Genomic DNA, 14,919 nt, shown 5'->3' on the forward strand with positions numbered 1-14,919 from the left:
AAAGTCTTGTACAGTGTAATGATCCATTCTTGGTAAGAGCTCTCCTCCCCATTAGCTTCCTATAACTAAGGGAAGATAACCCCAGGGAAAGGAAACTTTAGAATCTGCTGAGAATAGAACTTCACTCAGGTAGATTGTAGCCACCAGAGTGTAACATTGAGAGCACATAAGATTTAATTCAATCCATAAAAAGACTAATGATATAAAATGGGAAAATTTGGAATGTTTTACTAGCAGGCAATAAACAGTCTCTTGATAAAGAGAAAATTTACCTTGCTGTTAACTGCAAGAAAGAACCAAGGAATGAAACGATGGTTGCATAACTTAGCATTGAAGCTAATTCTTTGCTCAAAGTAGAAGAAGAAATCCAAAGGGGAGGAAAGACAGGCCTCCCCCTAACATTTATGGGGCCCAGCAATGGTAAAATCGTGGTCCACGTACCATATATATAAATATTTAATATATTTACTCACTCCTCATTTCCTAGGTCAATTAATCTTAATCCTGGCCACACCCTTGCATCATCTGAAGAGTATTTAAAAATGCTTATGCCTGAACCCTTCTGCCCACTGAGGCTTAGATTTATTTGCTGTAGAATAATTTTTATGTTTTAATATTTTATTATAAGGTCGCCAGCTGATGCTAATGTGTACCCAAGGTGACAAAATTCCAGTAGAATAATCAGAAAATCTTCTGCTTCGTGATCTATTGGTAGGATAAAACTTATCTAAACTCAGATTGTGGAATATTGGAGCACTAAGAACCTTCCCTCGTGGTTCTGTCTTTGGCCAGAGGGGACATTTGGCCACTTTTTGTATAAAATGGTGTGGGAGGAAGAGTGCAAATCTATGGAGGAAATAAAGAAACATAAATACATGTCCAAGGATGTAGTTTTGTGAAACACCAAGAAGCTCAGTAACACATTTTGAAAATACCTGAAGGGGCCAGCCCAGTGACGCAGAGGTTAAGTGCTCCCGTTCCGCTTCGCAGCCCAGGGTTCGCAGGTTTGGATCCCGGGTGTGGACATGGCACCGCTTGTCAAGCCATGCTGTGGCAGGCGTCCCACATATAAAGTAGAGAAAGATGGGCACAGATGTTAGCTCAGTGCCAGTCTTCCCCAGCAAAAAGAGGAGGATTGGCAGCAGATGTGTTAGGTCAGGGCTAATCTTCCTCAAAAAAAATAAATTAATTAAAAAAAAGAAAAAAGAAAAAGAAAATACCTGCAAATTGTCTTGTCTTTTTAACCAATCTGATTGCAATTTGGTTCATGTAAGCTAGAGATCATGAAGATAACTACTTCTTGGTTCTAAATTTTCCAGAACAAGTAAGCAATCCACCAACACAACGTGAATGTTTTGAATAGATTATTCCACTCTCAGATTTCAGGTTATTTCTCCTAACATGGAGAATCATTTATATTTATTGTTCCAGGATTAGCATTCAACAATGGAATAAAGAAAATATTCTGTAGATAATGCTTGCCACAGCCATTTTTCAAAATATAGTAGTTAAATTTGTAATATAACAATTTTTTTAAAAAGATGTGTTTTAATCAACCAGTTCAATATTTGTTGAGTAAATGGTGTATATAAGGTGGGTGTGCTAGAGAAAGACATATGGCATAAATAATGCATGCTAAAGAACAGTGAGTGAGTTAAATAATATAAGGCAATAGTAAAAAAAATTGCAATGCACTTCATGACTAATTCATGTGTTCTGGAAGGTGGTATTATAAATATAGATGAAGGAAAGATTGCTGAGGCCTTGAGTGTAATAGAGATTTCAATACATTTTGAAATATGATATTCCAGGAAGGAAAGAGAACAGCCAATGGAGGGACAAAGTGTGAGCTCTGGAAAGGCAGTGGAAAACAAATCTATGAATGAACTACTGGAGATTGCAGAGACCAGTTGTCAAGAAATTAGACTTTTCTATGGAAGAATATTAGGGAGTGGAGAAGGGAAGGAAGGATCAGTGAAATGAGAAGTCAAAGGAATATTATATAATACACTGAATGGAAACTAAGAAATTTAACTGGCCATGTGTGTTTTAAGTCTTCAGAACACTTTGAGGAGGGCAAAACCACTGCAAGTGGTAGGTTTTAACTAAAAATTTAGAGTGGAGGAGATAAATTTTATTATGAACCTTTCTGTGGCTTTTCTAACGAACTTTGTACCATTTACTTTGAGGTGAACTCGTTGTGGAGCAAGCAAATGCACACTTCTTGAAAGGGAACTTGGAGAATCCTGTGTTAGAAGGTCCTCAGTTCCTTCTTTGGGTCACAATTGAGGTGAAGCACCCCTAAAAAAGCTAAGACACTTTCATTTGGTGCTAAAATAATGTCCTAATGTCAACATAACAAATGTATACCGAGACAGGATGATTCATTCAAAATAGTAAATTTTACACCAGCATTTTTATCACCTTACTCTGAAATCTCAGACAATATACTCTCAGCATATTCGTTTCTCTCTAGTATGATTTTCAAACAAATGACAGTAAGAAATAATGTAGAGTTGTCTTTTTTTTTTTTAGTTGGTGTGTAAGCATATGAATAAAATTGTTCTTTCTGGTAGATAATAAGAGGGATGAAATCTTGCACTTTGAGATAACTTCTAGGTCTTTCTCTCTCTCTCTACTTATACAAGGAAGCAAATACTATACCCCACAAAGTTATGGGCAGTCATCTTGAGAATACACTGAGGACCTTGCCTTGGGGTAAAGCTTACACTGGAACCTAGAATGGAGAGAAAGAAACAGGAACTCAACCTACCTGAGCTGCTAAATCAACCAACCCATAAAGTGAAATCACTTCTGGGTATCTAACTTTGTGAACCAATTACTGCTCCTGGTTGTTAGAGCTAAACTGAGTTCTGTTTCTTCCATCTAAAGGAATAACATGCCAATCCATATAATGTTACTGCAGCGTTTACTTAAAAGATAGACAATTTGCAGTTATTAGAGTCTAAATTTATAATAGAAAATTTCAAAGAAAAGATACACAAATACATTGGTAATCTGTGCAAGAACATTTGAGTATTTGTTTTTCTTTCATGCAGGGCAGAATACTATTTCGAATTGTTTATTAATACATAACTCTTTGCCATTCCTCATGCTTGTATTTTCTCATACTTGTAGCCTTCTCTAATTTGCACAGCTAGAGCATCCTATAGATACTAAACTCAGGGAAAGTTTGTTACTAACTAAAGAAGTGCAAATGTCAGAAATGCCTTCTTTGGGAAAAACCTTGGCCTCAAGTCAAACATTATTTTCTGATTTAGAACACATTTTGGCTGTTAATAGACCTCAAGATCTCCAGCCTGGAGGATACCAATAGCTATGAGTACTAAAAATAAAGGAGTTTTGTACATTTATACATTTTACACTGTTTCACTTTCATGATTGTATGCTATTTTTTTACTTTTTAAAAAATATTCTTTTCACCTGTATGTTTACATCATGACTGAAATAAAATATTGGGATGCTCAAAATATTAAAGAAACACTACAGTGCTCTTAGAAATAAATAAATAAATTCATTCTATGTTCTCAATACCAGTAAAAACTGAAAACTGTTTCAGATACTAGCACTTAAAACAGCCAAAGAAGAAACAGTGTCATTCAAATATATGATGCCTGCCACTATTTAATACACACTCAAATGTGTAGAAAAAGTCTCTGCTAGTTCAAATGTTCTTAGTCGAAATAAATTGAAAGATCATTTGAATTAGCTTAAGCAAAAAAAGCAAATGAATTTTAGTAGTAATGGGGTATTTTTAGGGAAGAAGAAAAAGGAAGTGAATGATACATAGTTGGGGAAAAATAACCAGGTGATCTCATTTTTACTGAAGATCTCCCTAGAGCAGAGCTTCTCAAACTTAGTATTATTGATGTTGTGAGCTGGATAATTCTCTGTGGGTGAAGGCTTTCCTGTGCATGTAGGATGTTTAACAGCATTTCTGACCTCTACCCATTGGATGCCAATAGCACCTCCCCCAGTGTAATAGCCAAATGTCCCTTGGGGACACAGTTGCCTCTAATTGAAAACTACTGCTATAGATGTAGACAGAGATCTCTATTTCATAGAGGTACTGACTTATTATAGATGTAAGTAAAGAGAGATACGGATGAAGATGGAGATACAGATACAGGCATTGGTATACATGTAACTCATTTCTCATCATGACTTTCTCTACATAGTGATAAACGTGAACACTGACATTTACAACCTAAAATTCAGGTCCTAGAAATAAAAACAGCTTTAGACTTCTTGAGGGTGCCAAGTTAAAAAGTCCCAGGAACTCATTGACTCTTCTTGGTTCACCTATCTCCCTCAGACCAACCAACTGTACTCAGGGCATGTTGAGTCATATCATAACAGAGTAACTCAACAAAACAGAGGATGGTGTTGGGATAAGAATGATTACTAGAAAGGAGCAATGCTCCCAGAAAACCAGGGGATTACAAAGAGCCTTCATGAAATAGAGGAGGAAAAATTATTAAAGAACTCAATACAGGAGATTTTCCTGAGCAGAAAATAGAAGTCTTCACCCTTCAAAGTGAAAGGGCTTAATCAACCTTCTAGAAAAATTAACAAAAATAGATACATAGATTGACACCTAGCATGTCACACTGAAGGATCCACAGAAAACTTTCAAGAGAAAAAAACAGTTTACCAACAAAAGAATGAGAATCGATTTGCCATTAGTCATTTTATCTGTAATACTGGAAATTAGAAGCGTCTGTGGGAAATTACATTCAGCCTATAGTTTTATATCTATCAACCAAAATACAACAAAAAATAAAGATATTTTCAAGTCTCCATAATTTTAGCTCACATGCACCCATTTTTAGGAAATCAATAGCAAATTTATTGTAAAAGTATTAAAGTAAACAATAGAAAGGAAAACACGAGATGCAGAAGATAATGAATCCAGTGAAATAGAGAAGAGAAGACCCAAAAGGACAGACTTGATCAGAACAAAGACTGCAAAATCAAAGTCTTGGAGAAAAGGGTATTTCATGGGAAGGTAGAAATAAAATCTTAGAAAATATCAAAGATTTATAATACCAAAATTTAAAAAAGAAAAGAAAGGTAATCACTGACTCTAGAAACAACAAACTACAGGAAGACATGAAGCCAACATGAAATAGACTAAAATGACCTACAACTCTGAGCAATCACCGGAGAATCTATAGGAATATATATTAAGAATATTCTTTGTTAAGTAGGCAAAAGAGTTGTAAATAGGAAAATATAGAGGCAAAATATATTTATAGCAAGCCCTCTGGTTCTATAATGCATAGTATTTACCTAACCATAATATCCTAAAAATATATATTATATTTTTTCTTTTTGGCTCTGATTTGTTGAGATATAATTTGCACACATTAAAATTCACCTTTTTTTTAGGTATACACTCCTGTGAAGTTGGCAAATGTATGCAGTCCTGGAACCACTACCGCAAACAAGATATGGAATATTTGCTTCCCAAAAGTTACGCTCATGTAGATTTATAAAGATACTCTTCACAACTTTTGATATGGTTTCTGTCCTATTACATTTTTCAGAATGCCATGTAAATTAAATAATACAACAGAGAGTCTTTTTTCTGGCTTCTTTCTCCTAGAATCATGTTTTGGTTTTTACCAATATAACTGCATATATCAGAAATGTGTTTTGTTTTATTACTGAGAAATATTGTATTGGTTTATTTCCAGGGGTTTTTTGGCAATGTACCCATCAGGATTCAATCAGGAGACAGAAACCACACAATAACTTGAAGAGGAGAAGTTTAATACAAAAATTGTTAACTTGGGAATTGCAGTAATTGGGGCTTGATTAACAAGAGGCAAATAAAACTCTAAAGAATATGAGAATAGAAGATGTAGGGAGCAGCCATTCCCCTAGGACTGTAATAAAACACGTAAGGAAGAGCTACCCCCTCCTAGGGCTGAGTGCCAATCCTCACTATAGAGGCGGAAGATACAGCTCACAGGACAGTAAAGAAGTTCGGTAACACGCAGGCAGTACCCACTAAAAATCCACCTTCTGAAATGCCGGGGGAAGCTGGAATTTACCATAAGTTCCTCCAACCTTCTTCTTCTTACTCAAAACTGTTTTCGCTATTGTAAGTTTGTTTGTTTTTAAATTAAATGATACACACATTTTTAAAAAATTTTTTGAGGTAGACTTACCATGAGCTAACATTTCTTGCCAATCCTCTTCTTTTTGCCTGAGGAAGGTTGTCAGTGAGCTAATATCTGTGCCAATCCTCCTCTGTTTTGTGGTTTGCTGCCACAGTATGGCTTGATGAGCCATGGGTAGGTCTATACCTGGGATCTGAACTTGCTCTGCGAATCCTGGGCCCCCAACGCGGAGCGTGCAAACTTAACCACTACGCCACTGGGCTGGCCCCTCTAAACGCTTTATTTTCCATATAAATTTTGAAACTAGCTTGTCAGTATAAATAAAGAATGCTGGGATTTTGACTGAAATATTATGGGATCTACAGATGAATTTAGAGAGGATTACCAATTTAACCATATTGAGTCTTCTGATCCAGGAGCACTATTTAATTTTTTAATTTTTAGAAAGAATCTATATCCCAATCATTTCAATGAAAATTAAGGGAAAAAAGAACTCTCAAAATTAGTGGCCATCATCTAAAATATATATAGTGGCATTGGAAAAAACAATTATCCGTTTCTAAGTGGAAAATAGTGAATGCCACTTCATTTCTTTCATTGAAAGATAAACCTCATAAAATTTAGCATATCACCTTTATTAGTAACAATAACTGACTGGGAAATATCAGCTATTGGAGAAACCAGATGCCTCGGAACATAAGAGGATGATATGGGACTGAAATCAAGTCCATAGATGAAAGTAGTTCAGAAATTAGGTCTATATAGGTCAGAAATATGAGTCCTCAATCTCTTTCCAACTTCTTGCAGTCAAATAATTAATCCCATCCCCAAGGAAAAAAAAATGGAAAGTTTACTTTCCGGGGAAAGTGGACCACGAAGCTGTCATCTCAGGAACACGAAGCATGCTACAAGTTGTCATTTAGGTGCTGTGATGGCATAAGGTAAAAGCAAGCATTACAATGAAAGTCTACCATTTCCTCCTTTTCTGTCCACCAGCAGATTAGGGCAATCTTCTTTGGGGATAAGAAATTGTCTCAAAAGAACAGGAAAACCGATATTAATGTTTTGGAGATACCATGATGCAATGGCTGACTCTTACCTGACTGTTGTAGCAAAGACCACTAATCAATAAGTCCCACTTATGTGCACAGTGTCCAAAGAGAACTTTTAGTGTCACATTTTAAATTATGAATGGGCAGTGAAAGATCACCAGATGTTTTTGGAAAACTTCTAAATGAAAGATATCAAAACAAACAAAAATTATGTTAAAAGAAATCACATAAAACAGAGACATTGCAGGAAAAATTCTAAAAATGTTATAAATAATACCCTGAGAGAAAATAGAAGATTTTATGCGTCCAAAAGAATCAGTAGAATGTAATTTTTTTAAGTTAAAAAACAGAGATGATAAGTAAAAGTTCTTGATATCTGAAAAGAATACGGAAGGAAACAATATAGGACCAAAATTATGCAAGTAAAGACAAAAGGATTTTAAAACCATCGGATTAAACCAGGAAGCTCAATAACTGAGCTTCAGAAATAAAAGAGTTTCAGACAAAAAGGATATTGCAAACACATTAATATAAGAAAATTTTTCATAACTTAGGAACATGGGTTCCCCATTCAAAGGGGTCTAACATCTCAATGATGTTTTTTACAAAACATGATAACAGCCTCCAGATGGAGAGGAGGTCATATGAAAAAACTGAGTATCTGAATAGTATGGCAATTCTCACAGGGAGTGCTAATTACTAGCTACACATTCTTTTTTTTTTTTTTTTTTTTTTTGAAGATTAGCCCTGAGCTAACATCTGCTGCTAATCCTCTTTTTTTCTAAGGAAGACTGGCCCTGAGCTAACATCCGTGCCCATCTTCCTCTGCTTAATATGTGGGACGCCTGCCACAGCATGACTTACCAAGCGGTGCCATGTCCGCACCCGAGATCCGAACCAGCGAACTCTGGGCTGCCGGAGCGGAATGTGCGAACTTAACCACTGTGCCACCAGGCCGGCCCCTAACTACACATTCTTGAGAAAAAATATTTCTCACCCAATCTATGCTCATCCATCTTAGAGAATACTTAAATCATAATAAATGGAACGTTGGTAGAAATATGAACATTTAAGGCATTGCTGGTGACAACTCAGAAGGAAATGAGGAAAATGTTATTGGAAACTGGAGGAAAAGAAATCCTTATTATATAGTAGCAGGAAGCTTAGTGGAATTATATCCTATAGTTCTATAGAAAGCAGAATTTATACGCAAGAAGCTTGAATATCCAGGTGTGGAGATTCTAAGCAATATGTTGTAGGTAGAGTCTAGTTCCTTCCTGCTGTTTATAGCAAAATGTGAGAGGAGAGAGAGAGATTGAGGGAAGCAGTATTAAAGAAAAAGGAAAGAGGACTTGATGACTTGGGAAATTCTCAGCCTAACCAGATTACAAAGATGCTAAAATTATGAGAGTCACTGTCAAGAGAGGCTTTTCTGAAGAGAAAGCCAAGGGTGTGGCTAGACAACCTTCAGTTAGTACTTTGGAAGGATCACAAAGATCAGAGAATTCAATTACGCATGTGGCTCTTTCAGAGATTAGACAAGTGACTCATAGATCCCCTCAGCTTCCTAAACAGAAGCCAGGAATAGAGATAGGATTATCCAAGAAAGATTTTCCTTGAATCTTTTGTCTAATGGAGTGAATTCCTGAAACATACAAGGGAGATTTACAAGGTTCTTGAGAAGATTATGCCAACAGTCATGCTGCCAGGTTGGATCAAAATGAAGGAAGACTGTGGGATGCTCAAAATTCTGCAAGTAGGAAACAAGCTGATAAAACTACTCAGCTGTTGGGGTCATCCTGGTGGCGTAGTAGTTGGGTTCACGTGCTCCACTTTGGTGGCCTTGGGTTTCATGGGTTTGGATCTCGGGCATGGACCTATACACTGCTCATCAAGCCATGCTGTGGTGGCATCCCACATACAAAATAGAGGAAGATTGGCACAGCTATTAGCTCAGGGACAATCTTCCTCAAGCAAAAAGAGGATGATTGGCAATGTATATTAGCTCAGGGCCAATCTTCCTCACCTGAAAAAAACAAAAACTACGCAGCTGCAAACATGTATTACCACACATACAAAACTAAGAAAGATTCCTCCAAGTATGGAGGCTTGAGCCAGAGGATAGAGCCTCTAGCTCAGAAGGCAGAGCCAGAACCACAGAAGATTATTCCCAGGCGTTGGAACCTAATGTTGCCTGACCAGTTAGATTTTGAAATTACTTAGAACTGGTGACTTCTTTTTTCTTTCCATTTTCTCCCTTTTTGAATTGGAATGTTGACAACTGTTATCCTTTGCCTCTTTCACCATTGTATTTTGGGAGTAGATAAGATATTTTCTGGTTTCACAGATCCATAGATGGGGAGGAATTTTGCCTTTGGATGGATTATATAGAGAGCTTCACCCATACCTAATTTAGATGAGTTAGGTATGAGATTTGCACTTTTGTCATGATGAGTCTTAGATGAGGTTTTGGACTTGAGATGATGCTCTATTGGCTTGAGGTTCTGGGAGATCGTGGAATGGGATGAATGTATTGGACATTTGGATGGACATGAATCTTAGGGATCTGTGGTAGACAGAATAATGGCCCTCCACGATGCCCACACCCTAGTCCCTGGAACCTGTGAATGTTGCTTTACATGGCAAAAGGGATTTTGGAGATTTTAGGTTAAGGATCTTGAGATGGGGAAAGTATTCTGGATCATCTGGTAGGTCCAATATAATCACAAGAGTTCTAAAAAGAGGGAGGCAGAAGGGTAAGAACCAGAAAAAGGCAATGTGATAATGGACGCTGTGAGAGAGAAAGAGTAAAAGATGTTTGCTTCTGGCTTTGAAGATGTAGGATGGGACCAGAAACCACAAGAAAAGCAGAAGACTCTAGAAGATGGAAAAGCCAAGAAAACAGATTTTCCTTTACAACTTTTAGAAGGAATGCAGCCCTGCTGACCCATTTTAGACTTCTGACCTCCAGAACTGTATGAGAATAAATTTGTATTGTTCCAACACCCTAAGTTTGTGGCTTCCTCTCTCTAACCCTGCCTTTACCTCCCCAGCCACTTTCTCCATCCATCACCCTCCCACTTTCCCTGGGATGGAGAAATAGGGGAGAAGGAAACAGAAATCAGCAATTTAATGCAACACAGCAGACTTTATTATATGGATTTCACAGCGAAGTTTAAGCAAATAATTCGAGCAATTCAGTAGAGGGGTTTATGGGGGAGGTGAGTGGATTGGTGTCCCACAACAGTCCCTCATCCATCACAGGAAAGAAATAACCAAGGTGCACACTGGACCACACAGGCAGCAGATCAAATTGATGAGCGTCATTCTGGGGCTCCATGTTCCATTGTGCAATATATGTAATATCAACTTAAGGTTAAACTTTAATAAAGCTCTCAGGCTTATCGGTCTTGCTGGAAGTCGCAGTAGGAGGTCCAGGCACAGGTACTTTTCTGAAAAATACTTGAGGAGGAGGCTTTTCCAAAGCAAAAGTCCTCACGTCAATATAAATAAATTTGTATTATTTTAAGCCACTGCATTTGTGATAATTCATTATAGCAATAGGTAACTAACACACCATCCAAATTATTAATCCAGTGTGAAAGCCAAATAAAGATATTTCAGACATATATGGGTCCAAAAATTCATTCTATGTACTTTTCCCCAGGAGGTTCTTGAAAGATATGTCTTCCAAACAGAAGGAGTAAACTCCAAAAGAGGAAGACATGGTGTCCTCGAAACAAAAAGATACAACACAGAAGACATAAGAATTTCTTCACTCCATAGGCTACCATTTCCTTTGACTTATTACAAGACAACAGAACGCCGCAGCTTCATCAAAATCTATTCATTTGTCCACTAAAAGTTTATAGCTATAGATTACCAAATAGAATATTTGAAAACTGGTAAATGGAATCTGACAAAGTTCAAAGCAAGAAGAATTTCCATGAGGACTTAAACAGTCGGATAAGAACTACAATAGGAACAGCCATGCCACTTGCAATGAGCTTACTCTTGGATAGTCACTAGGTTAAATTCTTTAACACACACACACACACACACACACACACACACAATAATGAAGTAGGTTTGTAATTATTCACATTTAGAGATGATGAAACTGAGGTCTAGAGAGGTGAAGGAACTTGTGGATGACACAATAATATTGAATAAATAAGTGAGAAGTAGCCTATTTCTACTCAGACGACGGGCTATTATGGCAGCTTCATACTGGATAGCATCAATTCTTATCACAGAGGGGAATTTCCTGTTTTACGTTAAGAATAGGGGCCAAAATAGAACCAGTCATGAAGTCAAAAGATATTCCCTCTTGACTAGCTGAACCCTCATTAGTGTCACAATCATTTTAAGAACAATTTGAATTAAGATCGCTCACCTGGAGGTAGTTAAGAGCCATGGTATGTATTTACCTGCCATGAAAAATGTTTTTCTTATATATAGTGCCTAAAAAGTGTGGTATTTTATTTCCTTTTTCACAGCTGGAAAAACTCAGTAACCAACTCGTTTTTCATGGTGTAATATCATCTGGTTATAGCCAGTGCCAGCAAAGAAATGAAAAAAAGAATCGAACAGAATGCATGCTTTTAAAATGAATGTGAACCATGTACACTGGTTTCAGATCAGATTCTTAAATGGTTTTTCAACTGAGTGTGACTATACCTAATAAACAAAACAGTCCAACTAAAAATCCGTGAGTTGTTTGTGAAGTTGATTTTTATTTGAAAGAGTCAGCAAACACGGATGTAACTTAAAGTAACCATTATGTGCTCGTTGCTGTGATATATTTCATTTTCTAAAATACTAGGACCAGCAACAATCCTAGGAAGAGATTTTATAAATGAGCTCCCTTTGACAGACAGGTCAATTAGGGAGATGCAGTCTGTCCAAAATTTTAAAAGCAAACTATTCACTCAGTAAGAGGATGGATGGAAGCATGCATTCTTTTTTCAGGGACAAAATTCTAAAAAATCATTTATTCCTATTTTGGCACAAAGACAAAAGTGCTATTTCTGAGTAAAACTAAGAACATCAGAGTGTTACATTAAGTACATTGATTATAATAAAGGTGTTCTGGAAAGTTATAAATGAGTTGTACTTGCCTCAAAAGCTTTGAACTATTTAATAAATTAGAAAGAAAACACATTAGTTAAGTGCTAATTTTACTCAATTTCTTATCCTCAATCTCAATTTCCAGGGGGAAAATTATTACTTAGTTTACACAGGAGAGTTTGTTTTAATATATGTAGAACTTTCAGGAAATTATTTTATAGAAATAATGTTTCGACTGCTAATGGAAGGCGGCAGATTCAAGGCAAGTATTTACCTCTTTCCCTCCCAATAACCTGTGGAAATGAAGGAAAATTTATTTTAAAATGTGCAAATCCAAAACCTGGCCCTGGAAAGCAAAGAAGTGTGTTATGAAGCATTTCACTAACTTTTTGGAATGTGGCACTAGCATTAGATTGGAGGAGCAACTGAGTAGAGTAAGGGTAACCCAAAACAGGCACAAGAAGATGATTGGGTAGCAAAGAATCCTTCCCAACCATTCTCAGAAAAAGTCTAAGCTCTAGGTACGCAGGCGTAAAGAATAGGAGGCTGTGCTCGCGACAGGCAAACGCGAAACTGTCTACAGGAGAGTTGAGCCTGTTGTACTGCTCCAGATCCCCCAGCTGGACAAAGAAGCAGACTGTTCTTTTCTGGACTGCTTTGCTGGCTTCCTACCATCTACCTAAACTCTACATTAGAATTCCACAGGGCTACGTCATATGCTATTTTCCCTCCTCTATACTTTTTCCTACTTTGTTTAAACTTTTCTCATTTCTCAAATATCATCTGTCTGCTGATGACTACCATTTTTTACAAAATCTCCAACACGCATCTAGACAGTAGAGCTCCAGACTACTACTGACACGTCGTGTTTCATGTTTCAAGACCTCTGTAGTGACCACTCACTGGTTAGTGTCCATTCATCCATTTTGTAGTAACAAAACCCCAATTATTCTTTAGGATACCACTTTTTCCCCCATTCATCCCATGTAGTTCAGATTTGCTTTATTCCTTTATCTGCTCCGAGCATCAACTTACATCTCATGTTTAGCCAATCACATGCATCAATTCTGACCAATGAGAGACAGGCTAGTGCTTTTACTGAAGCTATTAGAAAAAGGAAAACCTTAATCTACTCGAATGGACAAGGTCAAAGGATGTAAATGTGAAGGTTTATGGGGCCACCATGAAAAGAGAGCTGGTTAAATACACACACACACACAGACACACACAAACACATGGTGCCCAGAACAGAGAGACAAAGACAACATTTTAGCAATATAATCTGAACCTCAGACTCTGTTCTCTTCCTCAGATCATCATACTTTGCCACCTTTGGGATGTTGCCATGTGACCTCAGCTCCCTCTACCAGGAATTTTCTAAGACCCTAGTATTTTCTGGCTGCTTTCTTCTCAATCTATAGGTCTCAGTTTCAACATTACCTCTTAAGAGGGATCTTATTCAACTATTAACTCGAAATGATGCCATCAATGTTTTCTATAAAGACAAGGCAAGAGGACTCTGTCCTATTGCTTCATAATTATTTTATTATTTTAAAGCAACTCAATCCCTATCAAAGTTCCAACATTTTTTACAGAAATAGAACAAGGAATCCTAAAATTTATATGGAACAACAAAAGACCCCGAATAGTCAAAGGATTCCTGAGAAAAAAGAACAAAGCTGGAGGTATCACACTCCCTGATTTCAAATTATACTACAAAGCCATAGTAACCAAAACAGCATGGTACTGGCACAAAAACAGACACACAGATCAATGGAACAAAATTGAGAGCCCAGAAGTAAACCCACGCGTTTATGGACAGCTAATATTCGACAAGGGAGCCAAGAGCATACGATGGAGAAAGGAGAGTCTCTTCAATAAATGGTGTTGGGAAAACTGGACAGCCACATGCAAAGGAATGAAAGTAGACCATTCTCTTACACCATGCACAAACATCAACTCAAAATGGATTAAAGACTTGAATGTAAGACCCGAGACCATGAGACTTCTAGAAGAAAACATAGGCAGCACACTCTATGACATTGGTCTGAGCAGCATATTTTCAAGTCCCATGTCTGACTGGGCAAGGGAAACAAAAGAAAAAATGAACAAAAGGGACTACATCAAACTAAAAAGCTTCTGCACAGCAAAGGAAACCAACAACAAAATGAAAAGACAACCTAACAATTGGGAGAAGATATTTGCAAACCACATATCAGATAAGGGGTTAATATCCAAAATATACAAAGAACTCATACAGCTCAACAACAAAAAAATCAACAATCCAATTAGAAAATGGGCAAAAGATCTGAACAGAGATTTCTCCAGAGAGGAAATACAGTTGGCCAACAGGCATATGAAAAGATGCTCAACATCATTAGCTATCAGGGAAATGCAAATCAAAACTACAATGAGGTATCACCTCACTCCGGTCAGAATGGCTATAATTAACAAGACAGGAAACAACAAATGTTGGAGAGGGTGTGGAGAGAAGGGAACACTTGCTCACTGCTGGTGGCAGCGCAAACTGGTGCAGCCACTATGGAAAGCAGTTTGGAGTATCCTCAGAAAATTAAGGATAGATCTACCATATGATCCAGCTATCCCACTGCTGGGTATTTATCCAAAGAACTTGAAAGCACAAAGGC

This window comes from Equus quagga, chromosome 21, assembly GCF_021613505.1.
Source record: "Equus quagga isolate Etosha38 chromosome 21, UCLA_HA_Equagga_1.0, whole genome shotgun sequence".
NCBI classification, from domain to species: domain Eukaryota; kingdom Metazoa; phylum Chordata; class Mammalia; order Perissodactyla; family Equidae; genus Equus; species Equus quagga.